Consider the following 12,938-nt stretch of genomic DNA (forward strand, 5'->3'; position numbering starts at 1 on the left):
GGCCATTTACCGCCTGCTACCGACCAGGCCATTTACCTCCTGTTACTGACCAGGCCATTTACCGCCTGTTATCGACCAGGCCATTTACCTCCTGTTACTGACCAGGCCATTTACCTCCTGTTACTGACCAGGCCATTTACCTCCTGTTACCGACCAGGCCATTTACCTCCTGTTACTGACCAGGCCATTTACCTCCTGTTACTGACCAGGCCATTTACCTCCTGTTACCGACCAGGCCATTTACCGCCTGTTACCGACCAGGCCATTTACCGCCTGTTACTGACCAGGCCATTTACCTTCTGTTACTGACCAGGCCATTTACCTTCTGTTACTGACCAGGCCATTTACCTCCTGTTACTGACCAGGCCATTTACCTCCTGTTACTGACCAGGCCATTTACCGCCTGTTACTGACCAGGCCATTTACCGCCTGTTACTGACCAGGCCATTTACCTCCTGTTACTGACCAGGCCATTTACCTCCTGTTACCGACCAGGCCATTTACCTCCTGTTACTGACCAGGCCATTTACCTCCTGTTACTGACCAGGCCATTTTCCTCCTGTTACTGACCAGGCCATTTACCTCCTGTTACTGACCAGGCCATTTACCTCCTGTTACTGACCAGGCCATTTACCTCCTGTTACCGACCAGGCCATTTACCTCCTGTTACGGACCAGGCCATTTACCGCCTGTTACTGACCAGGCCATTTACCTCCTGTTACTGACCAGGCCATTTTCCTCCTGTTACTGACCAGGCCATTTACCGCCTGTTACTGACCAGGCCATTTACCTCCTGTTACTGACCAGGCCATTTTCCTCCTGTTACTGACCAGGCCATTTACCTCCTGTTACTGACCAGGCCATTTACCGCCTGTTACTGACCAGGCCATTTACCTCCTGTTACTGACCAGGCCATTTACCGCCTGTTACCGACCAGGCCATTTTCCTCCTGTTACCGACCAGGCCATTTACCGCCTGTTACCGACCAGGCCATTTACCTCCTGTTACTGACCAGGCCATTTACCTCCTGTTACCGACCAGGCCATTTACCTCCTGTTACTGACCAGGCCATTTACCTCCTGTTACTGACCAGGCCATTTACCTCCTGTTACCGACCAGGCCATTTACCTCCTGTTACTGACCAGGCCATTTACCGCCTGTTACTGACCAGGCCATTTACCTCCTGTTACTGACCAGGCCATTTTCCTCCTGTTACTGACCAGGCCATTTACCGCCTGTTACTGACCAGGCCATTTACCTCCTGTTACTGACCAGGCCATTTTCCTCCTGTTACTGACCAGGCCATTTACCTCCTGTTACTGACCAGGCCATTTACCTCCTGTTACTGACCAGGCCATTTACCTCCTGTTACTGACCAGGCCATTTACCTCCTGTTACTGACCAGGCCATTTACCTCCTGTTACTGACCAGGCCATTTACCTCCTGTTACTGGCCAGGCCATTTTCCTCCTGTTACTGACCAGGCCATTTTCCTCCTGTTACTGACCAGGCCATTTACCTCCTGTTACTGACCAGGCCATTTACCTCCTGTTACTGACCAGGCCATTTACCTCCTGTTACTGACCAGGCCATTTACCTCCTGTTACTGACCAGGCCATTTACCTCCTGTTACTGACCAGGCCATTTACCTCCTGTTACTGACCAGGCCATTTACCGCCTGTTACTGACCAGGCCATTTACCTCCTGTTACTGACCAGGCCATTTACCGCCTGTTACCGACCAGGCCATTTACCTCCTGTTACCGACCAGGCCATTTACCGCCTGTTACCGACCAGGCCATTTACCTCCTGTTACTGACCAGGACATTTACCGCCTGTTACTGACCAGGCCATTTACCGCCTGTTACTGACCAGGCCATTTACCTCCTGTTACTGACCAGGCCATTTACCGCCTGTTACTGACCAGGCCATTTACCTCCTGTTACTGACCAGGCCATTTTCCTCCTGTTACTGACCAGGCCATTTACCGCCTGTTACTGACCAGGCCATTTACCGCCTGTTACTGATCAGGCCATTTTCCTCCTGTTACTGACCAGGCCATTTACCGCCTGTTACCGACCAGGCCATTTACCGCCTGTTACCGACCAGGCCATTTACCGCCTGTTACCGACCAGGCCATTTACCTCCTGTTACTGACCAGGCCATTTACCGCCTGTTACCGACCAGGCCATTTACCTCCTGTTACCGACCAGGCCATTTACCGCCTGTTACCGACCAGGCCATTTACCTCCTGTTACTGACCAGGACATTTACCGCCTGTTACTGACCAGGCCATTTACCGCCTGTTACTGACCAGGCCATTTACCTCCTGTTACTGACCAGGCCATTTACCGCCTGTTACTGACCAGGCCATTTACCTCCTGTTACTGACCAGGCCATTTTCCTCCTGTTACTGACCAGGCCATTTACCGCCTGTTACTGACCAGGCCATTTACCGCCTGTTACTGATCAGGCCATTTTCCTCCTGTTACTGACCAGGCCATTTACCGCCTGTTACCGACCAGGCCATTTACCGCCTGTTACCGACCAGGCCATTTACCGCCTGTTACCGACCAGGCCATTTACCTCCTGTTACTGACCAGGCCATTTACCTCCTGTTACCGACCAGGCCATTTACCTCCTGTTACCGACCAGGCCATTTACCTCCTGTTACTGACCAGGCCATTTACCTCCTGTTACTGACCAGGCCATTTACCTCCTGTTACCGACCAGGCCATTTACCTCCTGTTACCGACCAGGCCATTTACCTCCTGTTACTGACCAGGCCATTTTCCTCCTGTTACTGACCAGGCCATTTACCTCCTGTTACTGACCAGGCCATTTACCTCCTGTTACTGACCAGGCCATTTTCCTCCTGTTACTGACCAGGCCATTTACCTCCTGTTACTGACCAGGCCATTTACCTCCTGTTACTGACCAGGCCATTTACTGCCTGTTACCGACCAGGCCATTTGCCTCCTGTTACCGACCAGGCCATTTACCTCCTGTTACCGACCAGGCCATTTACCGCCTGTTACCGACCAGGCCATTTACCGCCTGTTACTGACCAGGCCATTTACCTCCTGTTACTGACCAGGCCATTTACCTCCTGTTACCGACCAGGCCATTTAACGCCTGTTACCGACCAGGCCATTTACCTCCTGTTACTGACCAGGCCATTTACCTCCTGTTACCGACCAGGCCATTTACCTCCTGTTACTGACCAGGCCATTTACCTCCTGTTACTGACCAGGCCATTTACCTCCTGTTACCGACCAGGCCATTTACCTCCTGTTACCGACCAGGCCATTTACCTCCTGTTACTGACCAGGCCATTTACCTCCTGTTACCGACCAGGCCATTTACCGCCTGTTACTGACCAGGCCATTTACCTCCTGTTACCGACCAGGCCATTTACCTCCTGTTACTGACCAGGCCATTTACCTCCTGTTACTGACCAGGCCATTTACCTCCTGTTACTGACCAGGCCATTTACCTCCTGTTACTGACCAGGCCATTTACCTCCTGTTACTGACCAGGCCATTTACCTCCTGTTACCGACCAGGCCATTTACCGCCTGTTACCGACCAGGCCATTTACCTCCTGTTACTGACCAGGCCATTTACCTCATGTTACTGACCAGGCCATTTACCGCCTGTTACTGACCAGGCCATTTACCGCCTGTTACTGACCAGGCCATTTACCTCCTGTTACTGACCAGGCCATTTACCTCCTGTTACTGACCAGGCCATTTACCGCCTGTTACTGACCAGGCCATTTACCTCCTGTTACTGACCAGGCCATTTACCTCCTGTTACTGACCAGGCCATTTACCTCCTGTTACTGACCAGGCCAATTACCGCCTGTTACCGACCAGGCCATTTACCGCCTGTTACCGACCAGGCCATTTACCTCCTGTTACTGACCAGGACATTTACCGCCTGTTACTGACCAGGCCATTTACCTCCTGTTACTGACCAGGCCATTTACCTCCTGTTACTGACCAGGCCATTTACCGCCTGTTACTGACCAGGCCATTTACCTCCTGTTACTGACCAGGCCATTTACCGCCTGTTACTGACCAGGACATTTACCGCCTGTTACCGACCAGGCCATTTACCTCCTGTTACTGACCAGGCCATTTACCGCCTGTTACTGACCAGGACATTTACCGCCTGTTACTGACCAGGACATTTACCTCCTGTTACTGACCAGGCCATTTACCTCCTGTTACTGACCAGGCCATTTACCGCCTGTTACTGACCAGGCCATTTTCCTCCTGTTACTGACCAGGCCATTTACCTCCTGTTACTGACCAGGACATTTACCGCCTGTTACCGACCAGGCCATTTACCTCCTGTTACCGACCAGGCCAATTACCTCCTGTTACTGACCAGGACATTTACCGCCTGTTACTGACCAGGCCATTTACCTCCTGTTACTGACCAGGCCATTTACCGCCTGTTACTGACCAGGCCATTTACCGCCTGTTACTGACCAGGCCATTTACCTCCTGTTACTGACCAGGCCATTTACCTCCTGTTACTGACCAGGCCATTTACCGCCTGTTACTGACCAGGCCATTTACCTCCTGTTACTGACCAGGCCATTTACCTCCTGTTACCGACCAGGCCATTTACCGCCTGTTACTGACCAGGCCATTTACCTCCTGTTACCGACCAGGCCATTTACCGCCTGTTACCGACCAGGCCATTTACCTCCTGTTACTGACCAGGCCATTTACCTCCTGTTACTGACCAGGCCATTTACCGCCTGTTACTGACCAGGCCATTTACCTCCTGTTACTGACCAGGCCATTTACCTCCTGTTACTGACCAGGACATTTACCGCCTGTTACCGACCAGGCCATTTACCTCCTGTTACTGACCAGGCCATTTACCTCCTGTTACTGACCAGGCCATTTACCGCCTGTTACTGACCAGGCCATTTACCTCCTGTTACTGACCAGGCCATTTACCGCCTGTTACTGACCAGGCCATTTACCTCCTGTTACTGACCAGGCCATTTACCTCCTGTTACTGACCAGGCCATTTACCGCCTGTTACTGACCAGGCCATTTACCTCCTGTTACTGACCAGGCCATTTACCTCCTGTTACTGACCAGGCCATTTACCTCCTGTTACTGACCAGGCCATTTACCGCCTGTTACCGACCAGGCCATTTACCTCCTGTTACCGACCAGGCCATTTACCGCCTGTTACCGACCAGGCCATTTACCTCCTGTTACTGACCAGGACATTTACCGCCTGTTACTGACCAGGCCATTTACCGCCTGTTACTGACCAGGCCATTTACCTCCTGTTACTGACCAGGCCATTTACCGCCTGTTACTGACCAGGCCATTTACCTCCTGTTACTGACCAGGCCATTTTCCTCCTGTTACTGACCAGGCCATTTACCGCCTGTTACTGACCAGGCCATTTACCGCCTGTTACTGATCAGGCCATTTTCCTCCTGTTACTGACCAGGCCATTTACCGCCTGTTACCGACCAGGCCATTTACCGCCTGTTACCGACCAGGCCATTTACCGCCTATTACCGACCAGGCCATTTACCTCCTGTTACTGACCAGGCCATTTACCTCCTGTTACTGACCAGGCCATTTACCGCCTGTTACCGACCAGGCCATTTACCGCCTGTTACCGACCAGGCCATTTACCTCCTGTTACTGACCAGGACATTTACCGCCTGTTACTGACCAGGCCATTTACCGCCTGTTACTGACCAGGCCATTTACCTCCTGTTACTGACCAGGCCATTTACCGCCTGTTACTGACCAGGCCATTTACCTCCTGTTACTGACCAGGCCATTTTCCTCCTGTTACTGACCAGGCCATTTACCTCCTGTTACTGACCAGGCCATTTTCCTCCTGTTACTGACCAGGACATTTACCGCCTGTTACTGATCAGGCCATTTACCTCCTGTTACTGACCAGGCCATTTACCTCCTGTTACTGACCAGGCCATTTACCTCCTGTTACTGACCAGACCATTTACCGCCTGTTACTGATCAGGCCATTTACCTCCTGTTACTGACCAGACCATTTACCGCCTGTTACTGATCAGGCCATTTACCTCCTGTTACTGACCAGGCCATTTACCTCCTGTTACCGACCAGGCCATTTACCTCCTGTTACTGACCAGGCCATTTACCGCCTGTTACTGACCAGGCCATTTACCGCCTGTTACTGATCAGGCCATTTTCCTCCTGTTACTGACCAGGACATTTACCGCCTGTTACTGATCAGGCCATTTACCTCATGTTACTGACCAGGCCATTTACCTCCTGTTACTGACCAGGCCATTTACCTCCTGTTACTGACCAGACCATTTACCGCCTGTTACTGATCAGGCCATTTACCTCCTGTTACTGACCAGGCCATTTACCTCCTGTTACCGACCAGGCCATTTACCTCCTGTTACCGACCAGGCCATTTACCGCCTGTTACCGACCAGGCCATTTACCTCCTGTTACTGACCAGGCCATTTACCTCATGTTACTGACCAGGCCATTTACCGCCCGTTACTGACCAGGCCATTTACCGCCTGTTACTGACCAGGCCATTTACCTCCTGTTACTGACCAGGCCATTTACCTCCTGTTACTGACCAGGCCATTTACCGCCTGTTACTGACCAGGCCATTTACCTCCTGTTACTGACCAGGCCATTTACCTCCTGTTACTGACCAGGCCATTTACCTCCTGTTACTGACCAGGCCAATTACCGCCTGTTACCGACCAGGCCATTTACCGCCTGTTACCGACCAGGCCATTTACCTCCTGTTACTGACCAGGACATTTACCGCCTGTTACTGACCAGGCCATTTACCTCCTGTTACTGACCAGGCCATTTACCGCCTGTTACTGACCAGGCCATTTACCTCCTGTTACTGACCAGGCCATTTACCTCCTGTTACTGACCAGGCCATTTACCGCCTGTTACTGACCAGGCCATTTACCTCCTGTTACTGACCAGGCCATTTACCTCCTGTTACTGACCAGGCCATTTACCTCCTGTTACTGACCAGGCCATTTACCGCCTGTTACCGACCAGGCCATTTACCTCCTGTTACTGACCAGGCCATTTACCTCCTGTTACTGACCAGGCCATTTACCGCCTGTTACCGACCAGGCCATTTACCTCCTGTTACTGACCAGGACATTTACCGCCTGTTACCGACCAGGCCATTTACCTCCTGTTACCGACCAGGCCATTTACCTCCTGTTACTGACCAGGACATTTACCCCCTGTTACTGACCAGGCCATTTACCTCCTGTTACTGACCAGGCCATTTACCGCCTGTTACTGACCAGGCCATTTACCGCCTGTTACTGACCAGGCCATTTACCTCCTGTTACTGACCAGGCCATTTACCTCCTGTTACTGACCAGGCCATTTACCGCCTGTTACTGACCAGGCCATTTACCTCCTGTTACTGACCAGGCCATTTACCTCCTGTTACTGACCAGGCCATTTACCTCCTGTTACTGACCAGGCCATTTACCTCCTGTTACTGACCAGGCCATTTACCTCCTGTTACTGACCAGGCCATTTACCGCCTGTTACCGACCAGGCCATTTACCTCCTGTTACTGACCAGGCCATTTACCGCCTGTTACCGACCAGGCCATTTACCTCCTGTTACTGACCAGGCCATTTACCGCCTGTTACTGACCAGGCCATTTACCGCCTGTTACTGACCAGGCCATTTACCTCCTGTTACTGACCAGGCCATTTACCGCCTGTTACTGACCAGGCCATTTACCTCCTGTTACTGACCAGGCCATTTACCGCCTGTTACCGACCAGGCCATTTACCTCCTGTTACCGACCAGGCCATTTACCGCCTGTTACCGACCAGGCCATTTACCTCCTGTTACTGACCAGGACATTTACCGCCTGTTACTGACCAGGCCATTTACCGCCTGTTACTGACCAGGCCATTTACCTCCTGTTACTGACCAGGCCATTTACCGCCTGTTACTGACCAGGCCATTTACCTCCTGTTACTGACCAGGCCATTTTCCTCCTGTTACTGACCAGGCCATTTACCGCCTGTTACTGACCAGGCCATTTACCGCCTGTTACTGATCAGGCCATTTTCCTCCTGTTACTGACCAGGCCATTTACCGCCTGTTACCGACCAGGCCATTTACCGCCTGTTACCGACCAGGCCATTTACCGCCTGTTACCGACCAGGCCATTTACCTCCTGTTACTGACCAGGCCATTTACCTCCTGTTACTGACCAGGCCATTTACCGCCTGTTACCGACCAGGCCATTTACCGCCTGTTACCGACCAGGCCATTTACCTCCTGTTACTGACCAGGACATTTACCTCCTGTTACTGACCAGGCCATTTACCGCCTGTTACTGACCAGGCCATTTACCTCCTGTTACTGACCAGGCCATTTACCGCCTGTTACTGACCAGGCCATTTACCTCCTGTTACTGACCAGGCCATTTTCCTCCTGTTACTGACCAGGCCATTTACCGCCTGTTACTGACCAGGCCATTTACCGCCTGTTACTGATCAGGCCATTTTCCTCCTGTTACTGACCAGGACATTTACCGCCTGTTACTGATCAGGCCATTTACCTCCTGTTACTGACCAGGCCATTTACCTCCTGTTACTGACCAGGCCATTTACCTCCTGTTACTGACCAGACCATTTACCGCCTGTTACTGATCAGGCCATTTACCTCCTGTTACTGACCAGGCCATTTACCTCCTGTTACCGACCAGGCCATTTACCTCCTGTTACCGACCAGGCCATTTACCGCCTGTTACCGACCAGGCCATTTACCTCCTGTTACCGACCAGGCCATTTACCTCCTGTTACCGACCAGGCCATTTACCGCCTGTTACTGACCAGGCCATTTACCTCCTGTTCCTGACCAGGCCATTTACCTCCTGTTACTGACCAGGCCATTTACCTCCTGTTACCGACCAGGCCATTTACCTCCTGTTACCGACCAGGCCATTTACCGCCTGTTACCGACCAGGCCATTTACCTCCTGTTACCGACCAGGCCATTTACCTCCTGTTACCGACCAGGCCATTTACCTCCTGTTACCGACCAGGCCATTTACCGCCTGTTACCGACCAGGCCATTTACCTCCTGTTACTGACCAGGCCATTTACCTCCTGTTACCGACCAGGCCATTTACCTCCTGTTACTGACCAGGCCATTTACCTCCTGTTACTGACCAGGCCATTTGCCTCCTGTTACCGACCAGGCCATTTACCTCCTGTTATTGACCAGGCCATTTACCGCCTGTTACCGACCAGGCCATTTACCTCCTGTTACTGACCAGGCCATTTACCTCCTGTTACTGACCAGGCCATTTACCGCCTGTTACCGACCAGGCCATTTACCTCCTGTTACCGACCAGGCCATTTACCGCCTGTTACCGACCAGGCCATTTACCTCCTGTTACTGACCAGGCCATTTACCTCCTGTTACTGACCAGGCCATTTACCTCCTGTTACTGACCAGGCCTTTTACCTCCTGTTACTGACCAGGCCATTTACCGCCTGTTACTGACCAGGCCATTTACCGCCTGTTACTGACCAGGCCATTTACCTCCTGTTACTGACCAGGCCATTTACCGCCTGTTACTGACCAGGCCATTTACCGCCTGTTACTGACCAGGCCATTTACCGCCTGTTACCGACCAGGCCATTTACCGCCTGTTACTGACCAGGCCATTTACCGCCTGTTACCGACCAGGCCATTTACCTCCTGTTACTGACCAGTAAGAATAAAGTTTTGAGTTGAAAACTGTTTGATTTCAGTTTGTAATAACCTGCTAATGCTTATAATTTCAAAAATGACCATTTTTTGTTCTTTATTAAAATGAAAAGGTTGAAAACTCTGCTGTGCATAATAATTTGGAACATGCATTTTGAGTGCAGTTTGAGTTTTTTATTTTTTAATAAAATATCCTGTTATCATAGGCAGCTTGTACAAAAACCTTTCAATTCTACTCTAATAGTTATTTGACTGGAAAATTACAATGACTGCAATTCATATAGGTAACTTGGGAAAATCTGAGAAAATATTATTTGCATAATAATTTGGAACACAGTGTATACCACCCCCTACCTCTAATATCAGTAATGAATTGCGGTTCCCTGTAAAGATTATATTGCGTTTCCGCTGTTGCTCACGTTCCAATTTACATAACGATAAGAAATAAATGAATTATGTCACCAAACGCGTTGGAGGATTGAAGCGAACGCGAAATGTGAACAAGGATTTATTCCTCATCAGTCATCTACCTAAACTTATATATATGTGGAGGAAAAAGAGAAGTTTTCGGTGTCTGACACTGAATATGGGGGATCTCCTATTGGGTGAGGTGAGGGCAGAGCTGAGCCCATGTGCTCCTTACAGTGTAGCAGGTGCATGCGGTGTGCACACTGTACAGCTCTGCTGCAGCACAGTGCCTGCTGAGAGCTGTAGTCCCCCCAGGTACAGGCACCGGCAGGAGTGTGCCATGCTGCCGCCACTAGAGGTCACAGGCAGCCGCTCCCTCCGGGTTTTGCGGCCGTTCCCATCCCCGTCTTCCTGGCTCCGCTCCGGGTTTCGTGCTCCGCCCCCGGCCGCCGCCGCCGCTGCTTAGAAATAGGAAAATTCAATAATAAAACCCCAGGATCAGGCAAGTTAGATGGCGCATGCGCGGAGCCGACGTCCGAAACACACATTTTCCTTTACTTGGAAAGTCACCCAAAGCCGCACAAGTGCAGGTAAGAGACTTCCCGGGGCTCCGGGGCCCCGGGGCCGCCCTGCCCGCTGCCAGCACGCCTAGCCCGGGGAGGGTGGGCACAAGATCAACCTTAGGGGGACATTTGCCCTGGAGGGGGTAGCACTGACTTAGGGGTGATATTAGAAGGAGTGCAGCTCCGGAGCGAGTGCAGCCCGGTATGACAGCTGCTAGCACACTGGTGCCCGGCTGCTTACAGGGAGCGACTGTAGAAAGTGTGTAAAGTTCCCCGGGTACACAGTGGGCATCGAGAGCTGCCAGCTGGCCGTCACTCGCCCAGGAGGCGCTGCTGCCAATCACTCCGTGTACTTGCCGGAGAAGTGATTGTCAGCTGCACCTCGCAAGCGGTTCTGCAGCAGCAGATGGAAGGGGATCGGTGGCCGGCAGGCCGGCTGTGCAGGGAGGCCGGTGACAGGAGGGGTTGCCATGGGCGCAGCGCTGGGCAGGAGGTGGAGGCAGCGCTCGCCCAGGGGGTGTGTGCACCGTGTGCAGCCGGGTGTGCATCAGGGGGGTGAGTGGAACCCTGCATTTTTTGGTCAATGTCACACTCCTATTTTTGAGCCCGGGACAGGGAACAGGTGCCCGATCTGTCACTCACTCTCTGCACAGACAGAAAAGACACTTTGGGGCGTTCACTTATTATTAAAAAATAATAATAATAATAATAAGATTTTTTGGAACCAGGTGGATTCCTCTGTTTCTTTTTTTTTTTTTTTTTTTTTTTTTTTTTTTATGTTTCTGTTGGGGGAAAAAAAAAAAAAGGCTGGAAGTTGTGTGAAGTGCAGTGACATCTGATGACAGGAGGAAAGTTCACCCCAAGTAACCGGCTGCTCCTGCCTGGAGGCCCCTGAGAGCAGAGGACAGGACCCCAGCGACTGACACCCCCAGTAAGTACCCAACTCGTGTACTCCAGAAAGTTCCCCAAATTATTCAGGTTTTATACTTCTGTGTGTATCCTATATAGGGTGTAAGGAAAGCTGTGACACCCCTCTGCTCCCCACCAGAGATTATCAGGAAAGGGTGGCTGAGACCAAGGCAGATCTAAGACGGGGGGCTAGTCCTTAATGTTCTGTTACCATTTGCATTTTGGTGAAGTTGCCTTATACTTTACTGACACTTTAATAAAGTTTAATATTTATATTTCGGAATATCTATCTATCTATCTATCTCTCTATCTCTCTCTCTATCTATCTCTCTATGTCTATCTATCTATCTATCTCTCTGTCTATATCTCTCTATCTATCCTAATATGAGGATTCAGACTCGGCATCGTGGTCACGCTACATCTACTGCTATTATTTGACTCTAATATTTAATGCTGCTCCTATGGGGAAGCGTTACCGCTGCCTCCGCTGCTGCTGCCGCCGCTCCAGTGTCATCTGAAGAAGCCACTTTATGGGGAATATTGTTGAACCTGGAGTAATCAAGTTTCTGCGATCTTGTGCCTTCTCCTGTTTAATTTATTAGACTAGTTATTTATTCTGTTGATGATAATCTGTTGCTGGTTTCCATAGAGATGTCAACGGATCTCTTTCAGAAATCACACTCTGTATAACACCGGGGCATTTTAAAGGGGCAGTTTGATGTTTGCAGACAGTAGCTGGGAAGTTGTTTTTTTTTTTTTTTTTCCAAGGTGGTTTGAGTCCACAATATATTTTGTTTTATAGGAGGGGAGGTTGCACTCTCAGCTCTGTGCCAAGCCGAGCTTATTATGGCTAACACAAAGTCATGGCTTTGATCCTCAAGTTGCATCATTATTTAAAATAGATCATTTTTCTCCCCCCCCCCCCCCCCCTCCCCAGCTGAAAATCTCAAAAACCTTTCAAGATCAAAGACTTTGGCGAAGAACTATTGTTTTAAAAGAAGTGAACTTTTAAAAACTATTTTTTTTTTCCTTATGAATGAGGTTTCCACGATCTGCTCTTTTTGACCTAAATGAGGAATTTTTAGCAATAAAAACAAAGCTCTTTGGCTATAATATTGTTTTATACTTAATCCTTGTGATGTATAAACAACTTCAAAGCTGCCCCTGGTCCGAGCTGCGAACGCTCAGATCTGGTTATTTTATTTCCCGTATTATCCAAGTTTATAGGGAATCAACAAACACAATTATGAACTTGATCAGACTCGTGTAACCAGAAGATGAATGGG

At 50.4% G+C, this 12,938-nt stretch overlaps 1 protein-coding gene across 7 annotated transcripts in view; it reads left to right on the forward strand.

Annotated features, from left to right (window-relative positions):
• Positions 1–10,590: 10,590 nt before the first annotated feature.
• The window catches only part of CASZ1 (castor zinc finger 1), a 231,806-nt gene continuing 229,458 nt past the window's right edge, over positions 10,591–12,938 (forward strand). For 4 of the 7 annotated variants that reach the window (XM_073657247.1, XM_073657246.1, XM_073657243.1 and 1 more), the window contains exons 1-2: positions 10,591–10,770; positions 11,550–11,674. The gene's annotated coding sequence lies outside the window, so the exon portion shown is untranslated. Of the gene's footprint in view, positions 10,771–10,892; positions 11,675–12,938 lie in introns of those variants that run through there. The other 3 variants (XM_073657244.1, XM_073657241.1, XM_073657240.1) reach the window with 2 other exon arrangements.

This window comes from Phyllobates terribilis, unplaced genomic scaffold (genome assembly GCF_046119375.1).
Source record: "Phyllobates terribilis strain yellow unplaced genomic scaffold, ASM4611937v1 Scaffold_12__6_contigs__length_324123572, whole genome shotgun sequence".
Classification (NCBI taxonomy): Eukaryota; Metazoa; Chordata; class Amphibia; order Anura; family Dendrobatidae; genus Phyllobates; species Phyllobates terribilis.